At 34.2% G+C, this 23209-nt stretch overlaps 1 pseudogene; it reads left to right on the plus strand.

The window, feature by feature from the left end:
- Positions 1 to 19761, plus strand: part of LOC102889699 — a 23181-nt pseudogene extending 3420 nt beyond the window's left edge.
- The last annotated feature ends 3448 nt before the right edge of the window (positions 19762 to 23209 follow it).

Raw genomic sequence — 23209 nt, forward strand, 5'->3', positions numbered from 1 at the left:
TCCCGCCAACACCAGCTCAGATCATCCTTATCCCTATCACATACCCATGAGCCAGTAAAATAAATATATGTGTTTGAAATTTTGACGTTCTTTTCATGTTACATTGTTGTGGCAATAGCTAAATGGTATGTATGATTTGGGAATGTTATAGAGTCGCTGTGTCTCCCCAAAATCCATATACTGAAGCCTTAACCCCCGATGTGACTATGTTGGGATATAGGACTTTTAGGGAGGTAACTAAGGTTAGATGAGGTTGTAAAGGGAGGGGCCGTAATATGATAGGTCTGGTGTCCCTACAATAAAAAGGAAGAGATCGAAGAGATCTCTTTCTCTCTCCATGCACACACAGAGAAGGGGCCAGTGAGGACATAGCAAGCAGAAAGCCTTTTACAGGACAGGAAAAGACTTTACTACACACTAACACTATGGGACTTTTGATCTGGCGCTTCCAACATCCGGAACTGAGAGAAAATAAATTTCTGTTGCTTAAGCCAGCCAGCCTGTGGTACTCTGTTATAGTTCCAGCGCAGACTAGTACAGGGGGCATTAGTTGATGAAATTATTCTTGCTATATACCTGTTTTTTTCTCTTATTCAGATGTTGGGCTCTAAATTAATTTAATCAATGAGCAATTTATCAAATTTACTCGTTTCTTTTTATGAATTCTTTTATAGTTTGTCTCCTTAAGATCATCTTCAGAAATGTTCATTTTGTTTCAGTTCCAGTCTGCTGCTGCTGGACTAGATAATATACTTATTTCTATAATGCATACATACAATATATTACACAACAATGAATACAAATGTGTGTAACAATCTGTATAAATCTCTTACATATAGTTGAGTTAAAATAAAACAAGTTGCAGAGTATATACACCGATGACACAACTTGCATTAAGTTTAAAACATGAATAACGTTACCTACTGTTATTTAGGGATACATACATATGTAGTAAAAGTATACAGTCACATCTAAGGTGAATAAGCAGTACATTCAAAAAGGTGATTAACTTTGAGGGGTGGGAAGGAGATCTCATGAAGAGAGGTATATATGCAGGATCTTCCGAGTTTTGTTTTTTTAGGTATCATTTCTAAGCCTGGTAGTTGGTATGTATAGACGGTCATTATATTCATGTTCAGCGGGAATAAATATCATAAATATGTGAGTTTTATGTTACAGCAAAACCCATAAAATTAAGTACAAATGAATTAACTTTAAACATCAAAGAGAATCTGTGAATGCACTATTTGAGAAAAGACGGCAGTAGTAAATGCTCATAAAGCTTTAAAATAATTGTAAATTAATTGTCACCAATAAAAATACTAAGACTATTAGTTTGCATTTTTTAAAGGATCCAGCAATGTTTTTTCTACAAGAGAAAACTTTCAAATAAAAAGATTCAGAATTGGTTTAGATAAATGGGTACTAAAAGATATAAGACAAACATGAACAAAAATAAGTTGAAGTAACTTTATAACATATAATCAAAATAGAAATCAACACCAAAATAAAACCTAATTGAAAAGGAAGGGTGTCATGTAATGGGTAAAGGAACAAAATGTCAAGAAGATGTATTTATCATAGACACACATGCACTCAAAAACATGTCCTCAAATTATGTTAAAAACTGACGGAACTGCAGGAAGAAGTATGTATATCAAGAATTCTTGTTATAGAATTAATGTACCCTTCTTAATAAGTCATTGGCTCTGAAATCACCTCCAAAATGTGTGGTTCAAACTTGGCTCTGCAAATACCTCCTGAAAATATAATAGATTTCAGAAACCATATAATGTTTACACCCACAAACGGATGATAGATTTTATTAATAGTAAGATTTTGCGTACTTTTCCCCCAATCATTTATTAAATGAAGCAACACATCCCACATTGACTTGAAACATTATCCTAACATATGCTGACCTATTCTCTTCTGGTCTTTCTTTTTTCCTCTATTGATATGTTTATGACCCAGTAATACAGTTTAATTATCAGTGGGGCAAAGGCACTTCATACCTCTCTTTTTCAAAATGCTCTTAACAATTTTCACAAAGCTATTCTTTCAGAAGAAAGAATAATCATCAATTTTTTAAAAATCCTGTTTGAATTTTGATTGGCATTGAGTTCTCAGGTACACAATTGTACCATCTGTAAATAATAGTCAATCTTATTTCATATTTTTGTGCTTTGTATTAAGAACTTCTTGATAATATTGAGAAAAAATAGTAATAACAGGCATCTTTAATAGGCTATTGATTTCAGTTGGAGCTTCTTTATCATCTTAAGAAAGTACATTTCTTCTTATTGTATACTAAGAGTTTTTTAATCAGAAATAAAATTAAATTTTACTAGAGTATCTTTGATATCTAGCAAGATTATCTAATGGCTTTTCTCCTTATCTTACTAATACAAACAATAGATTTCCAAACATAGAAACTAATAATAACAATTAATATTTTAGAGTGCTTACTGGATGCAAGGCACTGTAATAAATGCTTCTCAGAATTAACTCTTTTAATCTTTACAACCACCATATAGAGACTACGCCCCATATAATGGATGAGGACACTGAGATACAGAAAGATTAAATTGGTTGAACAAATCCATACAGCTATCAGATTCGTCTCAAGATACAAACCTGTTCCATGGCTATCTGGATCCAGTCTGCTGTCTTAAATCACTATACTGCTTCTTGACAAGCTCTACTTGGTAAAAGAATATGTATTAAAATATACTTCCAAATTCAATATAGTTGTGTGTTATTTAAGATTTCATATTATCATTGTTAAGTTTACTAGTAGAATTATGCCAATGTTATCAAATAAGTTGGCAAACTTTCAATTTTTTTCTGTTTTAGATCAGTGTGAATAGCATGGAAACTAAAACTTTAAATAATTCACCTGTAAAACTGAAACTAAAACTTTATATAATTCACCTGTAAAACTGTCTCACAGAGTTCCTTTTGTACAATTCTTAACATTTTTCTATTTCTGCCATGGTATTCTATTCTACTATATTCTATTTCTTTTATTCTATCTATTCTTGACTTATATGCATTTTTGTGAAACTTATTTTAATTTTTTTTACATGCATGAGCAAATTGTACTTTTTCATTGTAAAATTTGATATTCGAGGTTATGTCTTCTTTTTCGCTCTGGATGTAGTGAATCCGTATTTTCCCTTTTTCTTTTCTTCACTCTCTTTACCAGAAATTTCTATTTTATTGGATTTTTCAAATATGACCTTTAGTATTTATTTTTCCATTCTACTATCTTTATGTTTTTAATTCACTAATTTCTTTCCTGCCCACTGAATTAATCTCTTCTCCCAGGAGATTGTTGAAAAGTTAGTTTAGCTGGTCTCTTTCCAGATTTCTAAGTTGAATTATTAAAATAAATTGCTTATTTTTTCTCTTTCTCTCTCTCTCTCTCTCTCTTTTTTTTTTTTATTACTTGTATTTGACCACTTTCCCCTATATCCACTGATTCTGTCCTGGTCCAAGTCTCCATCATGTTTTACCTGGACTATTACAACAACCTCCCAATGCATCTCTCTACTTCTATTATTTTCACTGTATAGACAATTCTAAAGTGATCCTTTTAAAATATAAGTCATATCATATCTATCTTCTCCTTAAAACCTTCCACAAGCTCCTCATCTAACTCAGAGTAAAAGTCAAAGTCTTTATGGTAGCCGAAAAGGCACTACATGATTTGACCCCACATTATTTCTCTGATTTTACTTCTTGCCAATTAAATCATTCCTTGCTCCACTCCTAGTCTCCTCAGGGCCTTTGCACTTACAATTTTCTCTGGGCTAGAATTCTAATCTCCCAATGTCTGCATGACTGACTCCCTCCCTCCTTTCAGAACTCTGCTGAAATGTCACCTTCTCAGAGAAGGCATCCCTGACTACTGTTTACAAAATGCATTCCTTCTTTGATCACTCTCTGTTTAGCTTTATTTTATCCATAGAACATATTACTATCTGAAATATTATATACTTATCGAGGTTTTTGGTCTATGTACTTCCACTAGCATTTAAGTCTATGAAAAAAGTTGTGTGCTTTTTTTTATCTATATCCCTGGAGCACAGAAACTGGTAGCCCCTCGATAAATATTTGTTGAGTTAATAAATTAATAAATTTTTATCTATATCCCTGGAGCACAGAACCTGGTAGCCCCTCGATAAATATTTGTTGAGTTAATAAATTATGAAACTCTGTAAAGTTTTGATTTTTGTCTCTGAGTTCATCTTTAACCATTCATCAAATTTTGAGATGTAAAATTGTGATTTTTAAAATAGCCTTTAATTTTTTTATATCTACTTCAACTCAGAAGTTATTTAGTCGAGTAATTTTATATTTTAAATAGCTTTTAAAATTATATTTTAGTTACTTCATTCCAAGTTTTTTTTTTTTGCATCGAGTTTTGATAAAGTGATCTATATATATATATATTTTTTTTTTGCTTAGGAAATGTATTGAGAGTTTTTACAAGGCTTATTATGTGATCCTTTCCTATAAATGTTTTAAAGATAACAGAAAAGAAAATATTTTCTCTGAGTTAAAAACTTTTAAATTGAGATAGATAGATAGATAGATAGATAGATAGATAGATAGATAGATGATAGAGTGATTATATTATTCTTATATATTATTTTGTCTGGGTAGTTGATCTTGCAAAGACTAAAAGAGGGCAATAAACTTTCCAAGTATTATTTCATTTCTGTGAATTAACTCTTGTATTTCTAAAAATGTTACTTTACATATTATAAAGTTTTCTCTTACTTTTAAAATACACTTTCATAAGGTATAAATTATGTACTATGAAATGATGTGAATTGTATTTCCAAAAGTATGTCATAAAACCTATGTAACCATCACTACAATAAATAGTATGCTGTTCCACTATTTTGCCAATTTTGATTGGGCCCATTATCTTCTTATTCAGTTTTAGTAGATCTTAATATATTCTAGATACTAGTCTTGCTTTTTTCGGGGGGACACTATTTCATTCACTCAATGACATTTCCCTCTTGATCACTTCTGTAGGAAACCAAATGATATAAATAAGGCACTCAAGGTAGCTATGGAGGGATTCACATGTCAAGAAATGGAGGTCTCTGGCCAATAGAAAGTGAGGAATGAAAGCCTGTCAGCAACAAAATGAGTGATCTTTGAAGTGAATTCTCTAGCCCCAGTTGAGTCTGGAGATCACTGTAGACTTAGCTGAGAACTGAACTGCCAGAACTACCCAGCCAAGCCTCTCCCAGATAGCCTACTTTCAGAATCTGTGTGAGATAATAAATATTTGTTCTTCTGAGCTGCTAAGTTTTTAGGTAGTTTGCTACAAAGCAATAGATAACTAATATCCATCCAAATCTTAGTTACTTCAGTTCAATCCCCAAATCTGAAAAGCATACTCAGTGAAGTTGGCTTGATGAGCAGACTTGAATTCAAGTTGGAAGCCACAGTTCCCAGACAGGATACACTGTCAGATCCCTTTACCCGGGTTCCCAAGCCCTGATCAGATTAGGTGCAATGGCATAAGCTGGTTCCATTCCCATCAAAATTAAGTCCTGCTGTTCTTCCTCATAACTGAGTGCTTTTACCAGCAGCGTCTTTCTCTGTGTGTGTTCTTAATGCTCTACACCCTACAGCTACTCTTTCATATCATTCTTTCTGCCTCTAAGATTCTCATGGTAGGAAGAAATTGCTAAGGCTGTATAGACCAACCCTAATGCTTGACTCTCCTCTATAACACCCCCCAAGTGGCTTTCTAGCTTATTTTTGAGATTTTTTAAAAATTTTTATTAGCTTCAAGTATATAGTACATTGTACATAGACATTTATATAGTTTATAAAATGATCCCCCTAATTGCTCTTTCTCTCCTCTGGCTCTCCACCTAGTCATTATATTAATGTAGTTTATTCTATCTTTAGATCTCACTCCTAGAAAATTCTTCCTATAGTGAGAAGAATTCACTTTCTCTTCTCTCCTGCTTCACTTCATTCTCAAGAGATTCATTTTGGGCTGACTTTTGAGGCATAATTGGCTCTGACTAAGACACACCTCTGAAGCAAGGACTAGTTATTAATTGTTAGGGATTTAAAGGAAATATATATATATATATACATACATTTTACTATGAAGTCTCTGGCTGGACTTAGTTTTCTATAACCCATCTCATTAGCTGGATCCATTCTAGACAATTATCCATTCACTCTCAAGAATGTATCTGGGGTAGAGGATTAGTTTCTTCAATTACGGATCCTCAGATATTTTTGCTGTTCGTGAAACTTTTCTGGATATTTCTGGAGCTAACAAATGTCTTGCCCTTGTCTCTGGTAGGGCCCTGAGCCAAACACTATAAACCTGGGCCTCATGTCTCCTATTCAGGCTTTCCAGGATAAGATTAACTGTTTCCATAAAGTAGGTTACTCTAGAGACTTCTTGGAGAGCTTGAGTCATCTGTAGGTCTAAGAAGTTTGAAAGAGTGGTTTCTTGCCTTCGTAAAGATAGTCAAAAATCTTCCAGGTCCTGTATGAAACTCTTTATGAAGTCTACAAAGCTATGTATGATGTGACACCTGAATTTTGTTCCAGCTTCATATCTCACTATGCTTTCCATCCCTGAGTTCCAGTTACACTGACATTCTTTCAATTTCTCAGAATCTGCATGATTAACTTACAATGAATGGATTTAGGATTTTAATTATGTATGCAAAATCCCTTTGCTTTTGCCATCTATGGTAACCTAATCAGTGGAGTGACATCTATCATTCATAGGTCCCTCTCATTGTCAGGTGGAAGGGATTTGCAGTGGGTGTATGCTAGCTGGTTGGAATCTGCTGAGGCCCTCAAATATTGACTGATTTTACACACACACACACACACACACACACACACACACACACTAACCAATATTAATCAGTGTTGAAAATTAAAGTGTTATCCCCCAGTAAGTATATAGGTCATTATTTGATTTATTTGGAGTGGGGAGGCTTCTCTGAATAAAAAGGTAACTCTATACTTCTGGGTATGAAGAGTGGGCAGACACAAACCCACAGGTATATTTTCCAATAACGTGATCCAATGTGACTCTTAACATTAAAATTGAAGTAAAATAATGTTATTGAAATTTTGAAAGTTTGAAGTTTCAGGTCATATATCTTTTATCTTTTTTTGGAGGCACAGAAATCTTCCCAGACTAGGTCCTTTTCATGATTCATAAAGGGAAATAGCTTGCCAACTGTACTCTCTGTATGTGATTTATAAAACATGATATATATCCAAATTCTCTCTACATTAAAGTTATTCAATTTACTCTAATGGTCTTTATATTAGAGTTATGTCTATTCATAGCAGACAACACCTGTAAGTCATTAGCTTGAATTATAGTGCTTGCTAATTTTCATCATTAAAGACTTGGATTTAGGGAAGAAGGCCTCTGAATTTTGCAAATCTATCCCAAAATGGCTTTCTCTCATATTAGAATATTATAAACAAAAAAATTTTAAATAAAAATTATAAACAAAAAAGGGTAGACAAACTATTTCTCTTATAAGGAAAAAAGGAGAGGAGTGAGTAAATCGTGAGTGCTGATCCAAAATGGCCTCATACTGGTCAGCCTCCACCCTCTGATCTCTTTTCCTATTCCTATCACTATTTATTGGTCTCAAGGATATCTGCATGAAAAACAAAATTTCTTGTTAAATTCATTCATGAGTAATACGATACTGAGGCCTACCAAACTATAGCCACTTTAGAATGCCAAATTAGGAGAAGGTAAATTTGGCTAACGGATGTTCTTTAGTTTGCTCAAGAATATTTCCTTTCCTCCTAACTTAAGGAATAAAATAGCACTTGTCCTACAGTGCTGGCTTATGACCCACTTCTGGGACTCTGCTGACTTATGGGAGCTTATGTCCAGCCTCTCTGAGCACCCCAAGATAAGAGACCACCCTAATGGAGTGCATGCAGATTCTTCTATACCTTATTTCCTGCCTCTGTCTCCATTCCTCTGGAACTTTCTCTGTAGCATAGTCATGGTATCCTGGCTCTGCAATGGAATATCAAACTGTCGTGCCTTTATAAAGGTGTCATATCTCTTTGAGATAATTTACAAATAAAATACAACTTCAAAAGATTTTTTTCTATTATAATAAACAGAGAATATCTAAAGTTCACTCTATAAATAAGTGGTCAAGAGACTTAAAAGAAGAACTCTGGGGCACAGATCAACTCTAACACCTATTAAAACATATTTTTTTAAAAATAATTTTTAAAACACTGTGATTCCGATGTAGATAGAAATGTGTATCTGAGAAATGGCATAAAAAGGCGAAAAGTAGATCCAATTATTCAGGTAGATGATAGATAGATAGATAGATAATTAATGCTAAGGGATGGCTCTGGGACAGGGTTGACTCATCCATTAGACACAATAGGCACATATTACTGGCCCACAAAAATGTTTTAATTAAGGTGGTTTAAAATAAGAAAATTATAATAATAATTATAATCATATAATAATGAATCCAGCCTAGATTATATTCTTCTTTATAACAAAACAGTTGTAATATATAATTTTTAATTTTTTACGGAGAAAGGAGCTCACAAAGGCAAAAATACCTAGATCCCACAAAAATTAAAATGGAGTCCTGGCTTAAGGAGCCTTAACTTTTCTTTATTCACAATCTCCTTCATGGTCACCACCATCATAAAGCTACCTAATAATATGCAGTGTCAGTAAAAACTTGACTTGTTATAGAAATGTAGCTTCAAGATAAGGAGGCTTCCATTCTTTTAATAAAATTGTTCCCTAAGTTTCTCACATATAGACTCTAAGCTGATAGTAGATTATCAGTTTGAGGAAACATCAAGTTATATTCAAAATTTATACTTAAAAATTGCTAACTTATTAAATAACTTAATGGTCATAAATTGCACAAAATAGAATTGAGAGTTTTTATATATTTATTTAGATGATAGTGTCAGATCTTTCAAAGAATTCATAAAGGAAATGATCAATACCTAATTTTAGTACAAGAACTGACAAATCACAGTGAAAATGAAAACAGCAAGAAAAATATTTGTCTCATATGTTATAGAAATAGATCTTATGTATAATATATTTAAAGTTTATTTTAACATATATATTATAAATGCCCCCTTTAACATATATATTATAAATCCCTGTGGATGAAAAAGGGATTCTATAGAAAGTAACCTCAAAGGGTGATCTGATCATAAATCCCTAACTGGGCAGGTCAGAGTGGGTAGTCACGTCCCAGGCCTATAACTTCCTTAGTAAAAGTCTTATTATCCTTGCCTTAAACCAGACCTGTGCATTGTTCTTATGCATCTAGATTAACATACCTTTGAAATAACCACCCTCAAGAGAGCACATAATCTAGTTAACTATCCTGTAATTCAATCACCACATTGCTTTCTTTCGCCTTCATGTAATCTTCCTTACTTTCTCTCCTTAATTTCAAATGCATTAAAGAAACTGCAAACTGTCATTCTCAGGAGCATTTGAGATTTTGCTTCCTGGCAGTTGTCATCAGTTTGGCTCAGATAAACTCTTATAAAAATTCTCTACAGGTTTGGATGTTATCACATTGACACGACATAAACAGAAGAAAATGTAGATAGTAAACAAACAGGGAAATGTTCAGGCTGCAACAAACTTCGAATTAAACAAATGAGATATATTTTTCTATTAACTTGGCAAGGAAGATGTAATAATAACAACTAGCTCCGTTGTTTACAGTGAAATTGATGAATACCTGACAGTGGATATCTGCAAACAGGAACATGGCAGTATGTACTGAGAACCATAAAAGTGTTCACACCCTTTGACCTAATAATTTCATTCATTATAATTTAGTCTGAGAAGATCATTCAAAAGAAGGGCAAATCCCCATTTATGAGACTCTTTATTGCAGCATTCTCTAAAATAGCAGAAATTGTAAACAACCTAAATGTCCAACAGTATAGATAGTGAAAACAATGGAGAAAATTGCAGTACATTAACTAGATGGAACATTCTGTCCCTCTCACAATAATAATAATGAAGAATATGAGACAGTGTAAAGAATTGTTCAAAATACTGTTTGGTGCAACAAAATTTCCAATTACATAGATGTGTGATTATAGCTATGTAAAATATACCAGTCTGTAGACATGGACTACAAGGAAGGAAAGAAAACTAGCTTGTGTTTGCTCTTGCTCTGTCTCTTCAAAACAGACCCCATGTGGTGGGGCTCCTGCCTACCTTTCCAGGTTTAACTCCTGCATTCCCCACTGTATTCACCATGTTCTAGACGCACTGACTTGCTCTCTGCTCTGGAATACTGAGTACATCCTTCCCTTTGCAATTCCTATCTCCTCCACTTGAATTGCATGAGCCCTCCATCTTTCTGTGTAATCTCCTCTTTTCTTATGGTTTCAATTATCACAACTAACATGAATAGCATTGGGATAGCAGTGACTGGTCAGTATGAAATTAGAAAAAACATGTATAGAATTGTGACTAAAAAGTAAAGAGAGTTATAGACAAGATGATGAAAGGAGTATGGAGTGAAAAACTGAATTGTGACAGGTAGGAGAGACTTGAGCAATTTTATGTCTTTGGGGAAGAAGCCAGAAAGGGAAACATGTGATACAGAGGTAAGTGGAGTAACTACAGAATCAAAGTCCTTGAACGCATTTTAAAGTAAAGTCCCTTTAAAGAGATAAAATATGTGACTCCTAAGGATTCTGGTTCCCATTTAGCTTCCTTTTTTCTTTTCTATCATTGTGAACTTCTATACTATATTGCAAATATCCCCTTCTCCAGCTGTGTGTAAACTGTGAGCTCAATGAACAGAGAGAAATCTTAAACATCACTGTATCCAAGTGCTGAATACAAAATAAAAGCTCCACGATTAATAAATAAATAAATGTAGCTGTTGACTTCATTTCTAAGTGGCATCAGTGCCCAGGAGCAGCAAGAATCCCCTTAACAACTGGGTAAAAGGGAGCAAGAAAAAGAGAGAGAACAACACAGGTAGATGCCAAAAAGGAACTTCACCAAAAAAAAAAAAAAAGTCTGGGAACCAAGGGAGCCAGAGGCAAGGCACAGACTGGGAGCCAGAGGCAAGGCACAGACTGGGCAGGAAGCAGAGAGAGGTGCTCTCAGATTATGAGAGGCACAGAAATCTTGAGTTGGTCACGTTGAAATTAGAGCTCCATTTGACAGGTGAGAAGAAAGAGGTCCAGAGAACAAGAGTGACATGCATAGGGTCACATAGACTATTAGTGGCAAAGAAAAGCCACAGAAGCTTATTTTCCTGAGACCAGCCTGTACTTCAATAGGTGAACAGACCTTCAGGGCTTGTCTCTTCAGCTGAATTTCAGCTGGATTCTCCTCTGTACTGAGGCTGCTAGCTTCCTACCACTTATCTGTCCAAAATTACAAGGTTTTCAGGTGTAATACCTGCCCCCATAATAAGGTATGCTGGAGGTGATGGAATACAGAAAAGAGAAGATGCTAGTATTGTCCAAGCTATAACCCTGATACCCAGGCCATAAGTCAGAACAATTTAATCAGAATCTAGAAGAGGTGGTGAAACCCAGGTATCAGCATTTTGTAAAGGTTCCAGGAGATTCCAATGACCATCCAAGGCTGGGAACCAATGGTTTAGAAACATGGCTGCAGGCTCCTGGGTGGGATTTCCAACTAGGAAGGATCCATGGAGGTGATGGAGGGGTTTCCTCTTCCCTGCTCACTTCTGATCCTCCCATCCCCTTTCGCCCGACCCTCAGCCCTGCTCTGCCCTAGTCTCCCAAAGGAACCCTATTAGTAGTCAGTTGATGAGAGAAGTTCTCACTGTTCCAAACTCTTGCTCAGGTCTCAGGTGTCCTACATCAGTACATGGAAGGACCGAAGACTGAGATGCCTGATATCAAGTCCCACTGATGCCTTCCAGAAATCTAAGACTCTGAGAAGAAAGGAGTCATTCACCAGCAAACATTTTCCATGTCCCTAAACTTTTCCATCCAGAGGGATGCTATACGGTGTTATTTCGTTGATATATTCATTATTAATTTACTAACTTGATAGATATTTATTTTCACCATAAACAAGGAGCATCCTATTTCTTCTACGAATTGTATGTAGCCCAGCAGCAGAGACAAATATGTGCACTTGGCAAGACACTCACTATTGCTGCGGCTCAGACACCATACAGGTATCACTCTCCCCTCGTCAATTTGCTCAATTTTGTGTTCATTTGGTCACTGAGACTTTATCAGTTGCAGTATGCCTGAAGGAGGCTTTTGGAAGGGATGAGCATTTGACCATGGTCAATCTCCTGGTTGACTTTGGACATCAGTCCAAACACATTTGGTGGACTGGGGCTGTCCTGGCCAAGGCCAGAAAGCAAGAAAAGCCATGGCAATGAGAATGGTATATGAGCACCTAGGAGTGGACTGGACCCCAAGGACTTGGCCAGCCAAGAAGAAACATTGTTTCTGAGAATAGTGTGCTTCTGGAAACAGGACAACCCTAAACTAGCAGCATATGTGCATACTGGGGAAATAAAGGAGGGGGTTCATGAGTATAATTCAGAGCTGTTATAGGAATACCTTAAGACTGAATCTCAGAGCAGAAAATCTCCCTTGCACTTAGTAACAAGGCATCAGTGGCTCTTCCTTGCCTAGAACTGTGAGTTACAACTAAAGCAGCCCCGTTCCCCAACAGAAAGGAGCACGTAGCCCTCCTAGGAAATATTACTCATGCTCAACCTTGAGGTTGACAAAAACAATCATGATGATTTACTTCTAAATCATGTGTACTAATGTATCAGAATCATTATGTTGTCATAGAAAACAGAGAACCACAAGCCAAAAATAAAGTCCACCTCACAACCTAATTTCAATCTACCTTTCAGCCTCCTTTCTAGCTTCTAGCCAGTTTTCTTTCAAATGTCCATTCCTTTGGACATGAAATGCATTATGCTTAGAGAGAAGAGAGCAGGAGAAAAAAGTGGCAAGAAATGGGGCTGGAGATAGGGGAATGTACCGGGTCTTTAGAGTCAGTTGAGGGTTTTGGACATTATTCCAAGGGCAATGGAGAGCCATGGTAGACTGTTAAGCCAATGAGTGACCAGACTGGGTCTCCTGGCTGAGGTGGAGAGGATGGATCAGAAGGGAATAAGGCATATTAACCTCTGTGTGGCTTAGTTTCCTTCTTGCCTCACAAAATTGGGGTGATGATTAAACAAGGGATTACATACATAATCCCTGAAACGACGTTTGGCATGTGAGGGGCAATTGGGAAATTTTAGCACCTTTCTCAGTCCAACAATTCTAATTATTTTTCATCTAATCTCATTTTCTCTTTATTCCCCTGATGTTATTTTGGAGAGAAAATTACCATTTCAACTTTTTGCTGCAATTAAAATTGGATACTGTACTAGATATAGTAAACAAATATGAATAATACCTGGTTCTTCCTTAAAGCATATTTGCAATGTGCTATATAACATGATGTAATATGAACTACACTAATGACAAGAGCCAAAGCTCAGAGGGCAAGGACGGCACCTCTCTGACCTTAATGTCAGGCATAATATATGGCACAGTGGACTTCAGCACAGACTTCTCAACCAAGTGATGCGTGCTCTGGGAGTTCAGAGGATTGAGCAGGAGGCTTGGATGCACTAAATGTTTAATCTCTTAGGATTTAATACAGGCTCAGTGAGGACTATGGTTTTCTGTATACTTCGCTGATATGTGTTTGGGATTATTGTCAGTATGCTTTCTTTCTTTTATTTTTTTAACATGAAAATTTCTTCTGAGCGATTAACCACATATTCAAATAAAAACTTTTCCAACATGAAACACTGTACAATAACATGAAAACATCGAATCTATGCTCAGATGTTTGGCTCAAGAATGTTAAATTCCTAATTCTATGCTATTTCTATCTAAGTCACAGATAATATGGAGTAAATTTCATTCTCTATTGCTGCCATTTCCCACCACTTACCTAAACCCTGGCCATCTAACCTAATCCCTAGCAGACAAGCGTTTAGAAAATCACAGTAATTTTACCATTAGCCTGAGTGAACTGGTGTGAGAATCCTGTAATTTCAAGTAAAGTAAATGACAGTGGGGTCATAATTAACACTGTTTCCTCTATTAACATGCGTAGTTCTCCCAGTTGCTAAGCTAATGCATTTTATTTCTATGGCAAGTTGAAAAATAAGGTAAGCAATCATATTGGCTGTGGGAATACTTAGCGTTATTGTGGGAAAGTTAAAGCAAAGTTGTTTTATTCCTATGTTTACAGTTTTTCTGATTCATATAGTAGAAATAAACTTGGTCAAATTGCTTATTTTTTCTTAAAGGTTTTACTATTCCAGATGAAAGCCACAGCTGCCTATGCTCAATGCATTGGAGTTGGTGGCTGTGTGTGTGACAGCTGTCATGCACTATACGATCACTCAGGGAAGACAAATGCAAATCTAATACCTACAAAGTCCCCTCAGATAAAAAAATATATATATATTTTTAAAGAAAACTCAAAAAGTAATGCTGATATTTTATAGCAAAACTGTACTATTTTTATGCATTTGAAAGTATTTTCATTATAAAACCCAAACTCAATGTAAAAAAATTTTAAGTACAGAGATTGTAGTAAAGAAAATAGAAGTTTCTATTTCCTAATTGAATTCCACAATCACATACCTCAAATGTGTCTTGGACCTTGTTTCAGAATGTTTCTCCCTATACTAGATAAATGAAGCACCTATTATATGTTTTAATACAAATAGGATTATCCTATAGAGTTTGTATTTTTTATTTTTCACTTATAATTAAGTTGATAGATATTGATCTTAATCTTCTTTTTAGTGCCTGTATGGCATTACATATATAGATGTACTATCATTTATTTTACCTATTAATAATCATTTACGTTGTTTCTTCTTTTTTTCTAGCTATTGAAAATAACGTGGTAATAAACATTTTTCAACATTTTTTCAAACTTGGGCAAATATATCCATTATGTAAATTCCAAGCAAGAATCCTAATACTTCTTTGAATAACAGTCTTCAACCAAATTAAATGCTCAAATTCTTCATTCTAACAGCCCACAAGATAATTCTAACATCCCACAGGGTAATTGAAGAAATGGTGACATGTGGTAATGATATAACATGTTCTATTGAATTAAGCATTGTTCTAGCAAATTATTGCTACATAACAAACTACTCCAAAACGTAGTGGTTTAAAACAAAAACACTCATTTATTTAGCTCAGAAATCTGCAACTAGTTCAGGGGTGGGCAGGGAAGGCTTGTGTCTGCTCCACACTGCATCGGCTTGACTGAGGGCTAGTGGACCCATTTCCAAGATGGATCACTCAAATTGTTGGAGCCAGCTTTTGGTTGGGAGCTCAGCTGGGCTTGATGGCTGGGAACCCTCAATTTCTTTCTGCATGGATCACTCCATGTGACTTAGACTTCCTCATGGCATGATACTTGGATTCCTGGGGCAAGAATCCTGAGAGACAGAGCGAGGCAGAAGCTGTACTGCTCATTATAACCTGAAAGTCTCATAATGTCCTATCTGCTATCCTATATTGAGCTAGTCACAAAGGTTCATCTAGTTTAAGAGGAGGTATATAAATTCATCTCTTGATGGAAATGTGGTAAGGTTCTAAAAAAAAAAAAGCAGGGCATCTGCTATCCTATATTGAGCTAGTCACAAAGGTCCATCTAGTTTAAGAGGAGGGATATAAATTCATCTCTTGATGGAAATGTGTTAAGGTTCTAAAAAAAAAAAAAGCAGGTGGGATGGGAAATACTATTGCAGCCACTGATGGAAAACACAATCTGCCACAGTCAAAAAATACCTTCTTTGACCCTAGATAAAAAGTTCGACATATTATGTTGATTTTTGAAACAGTGCATTCAAGTTTTATTGCTTTTCCCTTGATCTGATTCTCAAAAAAAAAATATTTTACTAGAACCATCAGTTTGTTTTCTTTCTAGACTACCCATTCTAGTCCCCATTATGATTAAAACCAGTGGTAGTTGTATGATCACTAAATTTTCTTTAATTAATGAGAAATCATTTATTTTATTTTTCTATTCTCCTTCATTTAGCATAGCTCCTAATAATAATAATGACAATAACAATTATTATTATTATTGTTGTTATTATTATTCCTATGAGCTATTGTATCTTCATTTACTGATGACAAAATCTAAATGTGGAAAGGTGAAACAATTTTTCTAAAATCTCATTAGTGTTGCAGGTGGGATTTGAACCTAGGACTCTGTTCTAAGCCTAAATTCTTACTGTTAATTAAACTTTCTAATGCTTGGGTCAAGGGTTTTGTTATGTGAAGCTTATCTGTAAGAAAATCTTTTAGTCATGGCTCAGTCCAAGTAAACTGTGATAGCCTCCCAGAAACTGTAAAACCTTCCCTAAAATATCCTAGGATCTTTGTGGCCACGGATGTGGGTTACACACAAATTTGCATTCGAATATTACCATGTCTGTTGTTCCCTGTGAGAGAATACTTGAACTAATATAACAAAGCAGAATCTAAAGATCCAATATGGAGAGAACTAAAATATTGTGTTACTTCCTCTCCATTCTTCTCACAAGTCAATTTAATGGTTCTATAAGATAGCACTCTGTGATTAAATGTCATATTATGCTAAGGAATTAGTAGATAAAAGGAAGCACAGAAATTTTGCTAGTAGGTAAAAGAAATCTGAAAGCCTCCTGAAGAACGCTGGCCTTGACTAGTGACATTAAGCAAAAGAAAGATATGTTGTGAAGACTGACAGTTTAGCGTTAGTTCTCAAAACAGGCAGTGCATCAGAATCACTGGAGAGCTTAATAACTATTCAATGCTCAGATTTGAGCCCTAGAAATTGAAATTCAGTTCTTATAAAATAGGTTCATCATCAATACCTAGAAGATGCTGATGTAGCAAGACTCCAGACCTCTTCTGGAAAACATGGGTTTAGAGCATATTTCAGGTGGTGTTTAAAAAAAACAAAACAAAACAAAACTTCCTATCCTTAGCTTTTTTTTTTTAAGTTTTGATGTCTTTCTTGTTATCTGATATTTTTCCAGCTTCCTGTTTTTTACTTTGGAATACCTACAAGGTAATGCCTGCTTTTTAATAGAAGCCAAGATTCTGATTCATTCTTCTGTTAATGTTAAATTAAGTTAATGTAATTACCTTTGTGCTGAATCAGATGAAACTCTATTTTCATGTTTTCATTGTAATGAAAATGGATAAGACTTCTAGACTATGTGATTATGGGTATTTGATATACTAATATTTATATATTTTTATAAATACCACTGGATTAGACCAGTAGTACTTGGTTGAGCCTTTCTTTTTAGTACAGAACTAATTGCCTCATAGATTGGCTTTCTTTCAATGTTGCTATGCCTCTGAAAACTAGATGGGTTCTCCACTGCCATATCAAAAGGATGATTTCTCCAAGGAGCAAATGGTTACTATTTGACATTTATCAGAATTTCCTAGGAGCATGTAGAAGGCTTTTAGCCTCTTCTTTCTCTGATAGTGCACTAGGCAGGGTTCCTCACAGCTATATTGAAGATTTTCATATTGGGCCTTCTATATTCTTGTGTCGATAGGAAATTTATTTGTTCATTCATTAGCTATTTTTGAACATATGCTATATTCTAGACACCAGAAAATACAAAGATGGACAAAAGACAGACATCATTTCTGTTTTAATGGTGTTTACAGTCTTATGTGAAGGAAAACATAATTATATAATCTGGTACTATAGTAATTGTATCAGGCAGAATTCCACCAGAGAAACAGAACCAGTAGGATATATACATTTACAGACAGACAGACAGACAATCAGACATTGTAAAAAATTGGCTTACACAGATGAGGGGGCTGGCTAGAAAGGTCCAAAATCTATAGGACAGGCCATCAGGAAGGGAAAGTGGAAACTTCTAGACTTGAGCTGACATTACAGTTTACAGGTAGAAATTCTTCCCTGGGGAAACCAGTTCTGCCCTCAACTACTTGCATCAGGCCCACCCAGATCCTGAAGGATAATCTCCTTTACATAACATCAATTGATTATAGGTGCTGATCACCTCTGCAAAATGCCTTCATAATAACATCTAGGTTAGGTTTAGTTGAATAAGTGGGGTACTACAGCCTAGCCAAGATGACACATAAAACCGACCATCACAGTATTGTTTGGAAAATGCTATAATAGGAAACATATAAAGCATCAAGGACCCACATCTTAGGGGCATCTATCTTAGTCAAAGTGGGGGGCAGGGGTCAGGTACTTCCTGCAAAAGATAATCAAGACCTAAAAAATTAGTAGGAATTACCTAGATAAAGAAGTGGATGGAGAATATTCTCGAATGTGAAAACAGTATAAACAAAAGCTAAAGAGAGAGCACTAAGATTTCTTTTCATCAGATTTTTTTTCTGGCTTTCTCTTTTCAGAATACCTATGAGGTGATGATTATTCATTAACAGAAGTCAAGATTCAATTCATCTTTTTTATAATCATTACTTTAGCTTATTGTAATTCTTAGTGCTGAATCAAATAAAAGTATTTTCATGTTTTAATTATTATTTCCAATAACTGGTGAGATGAAGCAACTTTTCATGTTTATTCGGATTTCCTCCTCCACAAATTGTCTGTTAATAACCTTTGCACATTATTCTATTGGGTAAATTTATTTTCTTTGTAGATTATATAAATCATTATATGATTTAAACATTACTAGAAATTCTTTGTATACGTACTGAAGATATATTTTCCCAGAAAACATCTGTCCAAACCGGGAGGAGCTTTGTAGACTACAGTTTGCAGGTGAGTACAAGGGGAAGTTGTTAAGTCAGAAAGAGCTGAAGTGATCCTGATTGCAGACTTAAGTCTCACTTCTAGGACAAAGCCCCCATTTTGAGCAGGAACAATAGAGGCGAAGGTAGGAAAAGGAAAGAGAAGCCAGCACATCTCACAAAGCACAGAATTTTTACACTAAATAAATGACAGAAGATGGAGGACTGGAATTTTGAAGCTAGGAAAGCTACACTGGCTGTAATCCTTTCTGATACAAGAACGCTCTTCTCACTCAGCTATAAAAATTAGGGGGAAAAGTAGTCAAACCCATTAAAAATTATTATCAGAAAGAAAAAAAAAGGAAAATTAGGAAAAAAAATAACATTATTTCAAGCAATGAAAACAAGCCAGAAAGACATGTCCACAAAATAAAGGAAAACTATGTTCTAATATTTGAAACAAACAAGCTCAAAGAAATTCAGAAAATAATAGAAGTTATAAAAGAACAACTTAGGCCATCTTGGAGCCTGTAGAGGCCTGCTGAGAACAGGACTTCTAAAACAACAAATATATCTGGAAGGCTGTGGTCCAAGGCTGACTATAAGCAGAGTCTCTGGAACCAAAGGGAAGGCACAGCTCTTCTTAAAATTTAAGGTGTTTATGCTCAAGACGAGACTGAGTTTTATCTAGGCAAGAAATGTGCTTATGTGTATAAGGTAAAAAGCAACACAGTGACCCCTGGTGGCAAACCGAACAAAACCAGGGTAATCTGGGGAAAGGTAAATTGTGCTCAAGGAAACGGTGGCATGGTTTGTGACAAATTCCGAAGCAATCCTCCTGCTAAGGCCACTGGACGCAGAATCCGTGTAATGCTGTATGCCTCACAGATTTAAACTTACGGAAAGTAAATAAAATGGAGTTGTTCTTTTGTAAACAACAACAATATCTTCAATTTGAATTAAAATAACTTAGAAATAATATTGGAGAAACGAAAAGAGAATAGGAAGATTTGAAAATTGAGCTTACAAAAGCAAGGAATATATTTGAAATAGAAGAAACAATATTTTAGAAATTAAAACTAAATTGGAAGTAATACATTAGTGAATAAACACCATGTGTTGTACATAAAGAGAAATGAAAAATGTAAACAAGGAAATTTTTAAATTAAAAAATATGAAAGAAATTTTTAAAAGATTTAAGAGAATATGATACAAAACATCAGCAAAAGTGTGTGTATATGTGTGTGTGTGTGTGTGCGTGTGTGTGTATAAAATTCCTGAAGGAAAAAAAACAAAGCAACTGAGCAGAACAGAACAAATACTAAGAAACAATCATTGACAAAAACAATTGAGAAATAAAAAGGTAATTCGAAATTGCATATTGAAAAGATACACTGTATACTCTGGAAAATCAGCCCAGAATGACTGATACTAAGGTATATTGTAGTGAAATAATAAGAATTTAAAGAAAAAAGAAAATACATTAAAATGTATATTTAATACCAGAAAGTTTTAAAATCTTTTTCAGTGAGAAGGCTTAAAATCATGCTATCAAACAATTCTTGGATCAAAGTAGAAATGCAAATTTATCAGAGAATTGTTTTTAAAGAATAGGAATAAAAACTAGAATCTGTGGAAGATAGCTATAGAAGTTATCAGAGTGAAATTTATCGCATGAAATATCTATATCAATTCAAATAAAAGTGTAAATTTAATACCTAATATTGGAAGTTATGGCCAATGCAATTATATAAAAGAAAACAATTAGAGACATACAAATTGTAAAGAAAGAGATAAACTTATCTCTATTTGCAGATGATAAAATTAAATATCTAGAAATCCAAAATGGTCAAAAGGACTATACTGTAATGAAGTAACAAATTAATTGTAAAATCAACGTACAAAACCAATAATCTCTATAGATGAAAACAAAAGGTAGTTAGAAGATATGAGAAAAATCTATTTAAATAGCAAAAAAAAAAAAAAAAAAAAAAGAAAGAAAAAAAGAAGGAAGGAAGGAAGGAAGGAAAGAAGGGAATACCTGAGAAAGAAATAGCCACAGACTAAATGTATAAAATGATAAGATATTCTTAAACATGAGTCACAACATGAGTTTAAACAAATAGAAATTTTCTTCCTTCTTAAGTTGAAAGACATAACATTAAATCTATGTTAATTTTCCCTAAATGAATTTATAAATTTCCATTAAAAACATCAGCATATATTTTCACAAGCTAGACAAGTTCATTATAAAGTTCATTTGGAAGAACCAAGAAATAACAATAACCAGAAAAAAATCTGAAAAAAGAAGAGCAATAAGTGAGGCTGGTCCTATCAGATATGAAAATATACTTAAAAGCCTCCAAAATAATATATGTAATATTGTTGTACAAATAGATAGTCTAATGATATAAAATAAAACATAAAAATAGATCCAATAGCATATGGTAATTTGTGTAATAAATGCGGTAATTAAATAAGTAGGGAAAAGATGAATTTTTTTAAATGTGGTATTGAAATAACTAGGTAGCGTTATAAAAAAAGATAAAATTGGATGCTTTTCTCACACCACACAATAAGATAAACTTGAAATGAATCAGATGTTTAAATAGAAATGATGACATCTAGAAGTACTAAAAGGAAGCTAATTTCTCTATATCTGCAAGTAGAAAATCTTTCTTTACTGAAACTAAAAATTCAGAAATGATGAGAAAAGACAGAGATATTTGATCTCATATAAATACAACTTTTGCATGAAAATAAAGTATGAAAGAAAGCCTTTAAAAAACCTAGCAAATTAGGGGAAAGTTTGCAACCTGTATCACAGATAAAGGGTTGATATTCTTAATATAGAGTTTCTAGAAATAGAGAAGAAAACCAACAATGTTAGAGAAATACAGGTTGGAATAGACAATTCCTAGAGGGGAAAAAAATGCAAACGGAACTTAATAGATGAAAGATTCCTAGCCTGACTCACAACAACAAAAAAATCCCACAAATTAAAAATTACTGAGGTAACATTATGCAGGTGAGCGAAGGTTCATATTTTGACAGTATGCTCTGTTGTTTAGGCTGAGTGGAAACAGGCACAGTCATACGTTGCTAAGAAGCTTCCCAGACTTCAGAGAACGAACTACTGATACAAGAAAACCGATGAATCTGAAAAAATATTAAGCTGAGTAAAAGACACAAGATATTAAAGGGTAGCTCTTGTATGATTCCATTTATACAAAATACTAGAATTGATCAAACTGAGCTATAGTGAGAGAAAGTAAATTAATGGTTGACAGGGAAGAGGAGATTAACTGAAAAAAAAACACACATTTAGGGCTACGAAAATATTCTATATCTTGATTGTGGTGGTTATATTTGTCAAAATTTGTCGAACTATAAGTATATTTAATTTTATATACATTATACATCAATAAAGTTGATTTTTTAAAAAGCTAATGAAAGACTTAAATATAATAAAAGGAATAGAATGAAAAGAAAAGAGATGGAAAGGAATGAAGGAAGGGAGGGAGAAAAGGAAGGAGGAAGGGAGGGAGGGAGGGAGGGAGGAAGAAGGAAATAAGGAAAGACAAAAGGAAACCTGATTCATATAAAACAAAACAAGAAAAAGGGTTAAAGGAACAAAGACCAGGTGGGACAAAGACGAAATAAAGTGAAAACAGAAAACGGATTCAAGTATATCAGAAATTATGTTAAATGTAAATGGACTAAAAACTCTGATTAAAGACAAACATTGTCAGACTGTCTAAAAAAAAAAACAAAACATAACTATATACTATTTACATATGTGAAAATAAAAGAATGGGAAAAGATATGCCATGCCGGCACTAGCCACAATACATCTAGTGTGACTATATTAATATCAGATAAGCAGACTTTAAGGTAAGAGAGTATTACTAGTGATAAGGAAGGACATTTCAAGACCTAAAATAGGTCAACTCAACAGTAAGGGGAAAAAAAATCTTAATTTTAAATCCTAATAGAATAGCTTCAAAATATATATAGCAAAAATTAATTAAACTGAAAGGAGAAATAGATAAATCCACATTTGTAAATAGAGAATTTAACATATTTATCTCAGTAACTGATAGAAAAATCAATTTAAAACATATAGTGTATATGAGATTTGAACAACACAATTAAGCAACTTGACCTAGCTGACCTATATACAATGCTATATTCATAAACTGTAGAATACATGATCTTTTCAAATACACATGGAATATTTACCAAATAGACCATATGTTAAACATAAAGCAATTCTCAAAAAATTTTTAAAAATTGGAATGATAAAGTGTTTCTCTGATCATTGTAAAAGTAAATTAGAAAT

Source organism: Pteropus alecto, unplaced genomic scaffold (genome assembly GCF_000325575.1).
Source record: "Pteropus alecto unplaced genomic scaffold, ASM32557v1 scaffold120, whole genome shotgun sequence".
Taxonomy (NCBI): Eukaryota; Metazoa; Chordata; class Mammalia; order Chiroptera; family Pteropodidae; genus Pteropus; species Pteropus alecto.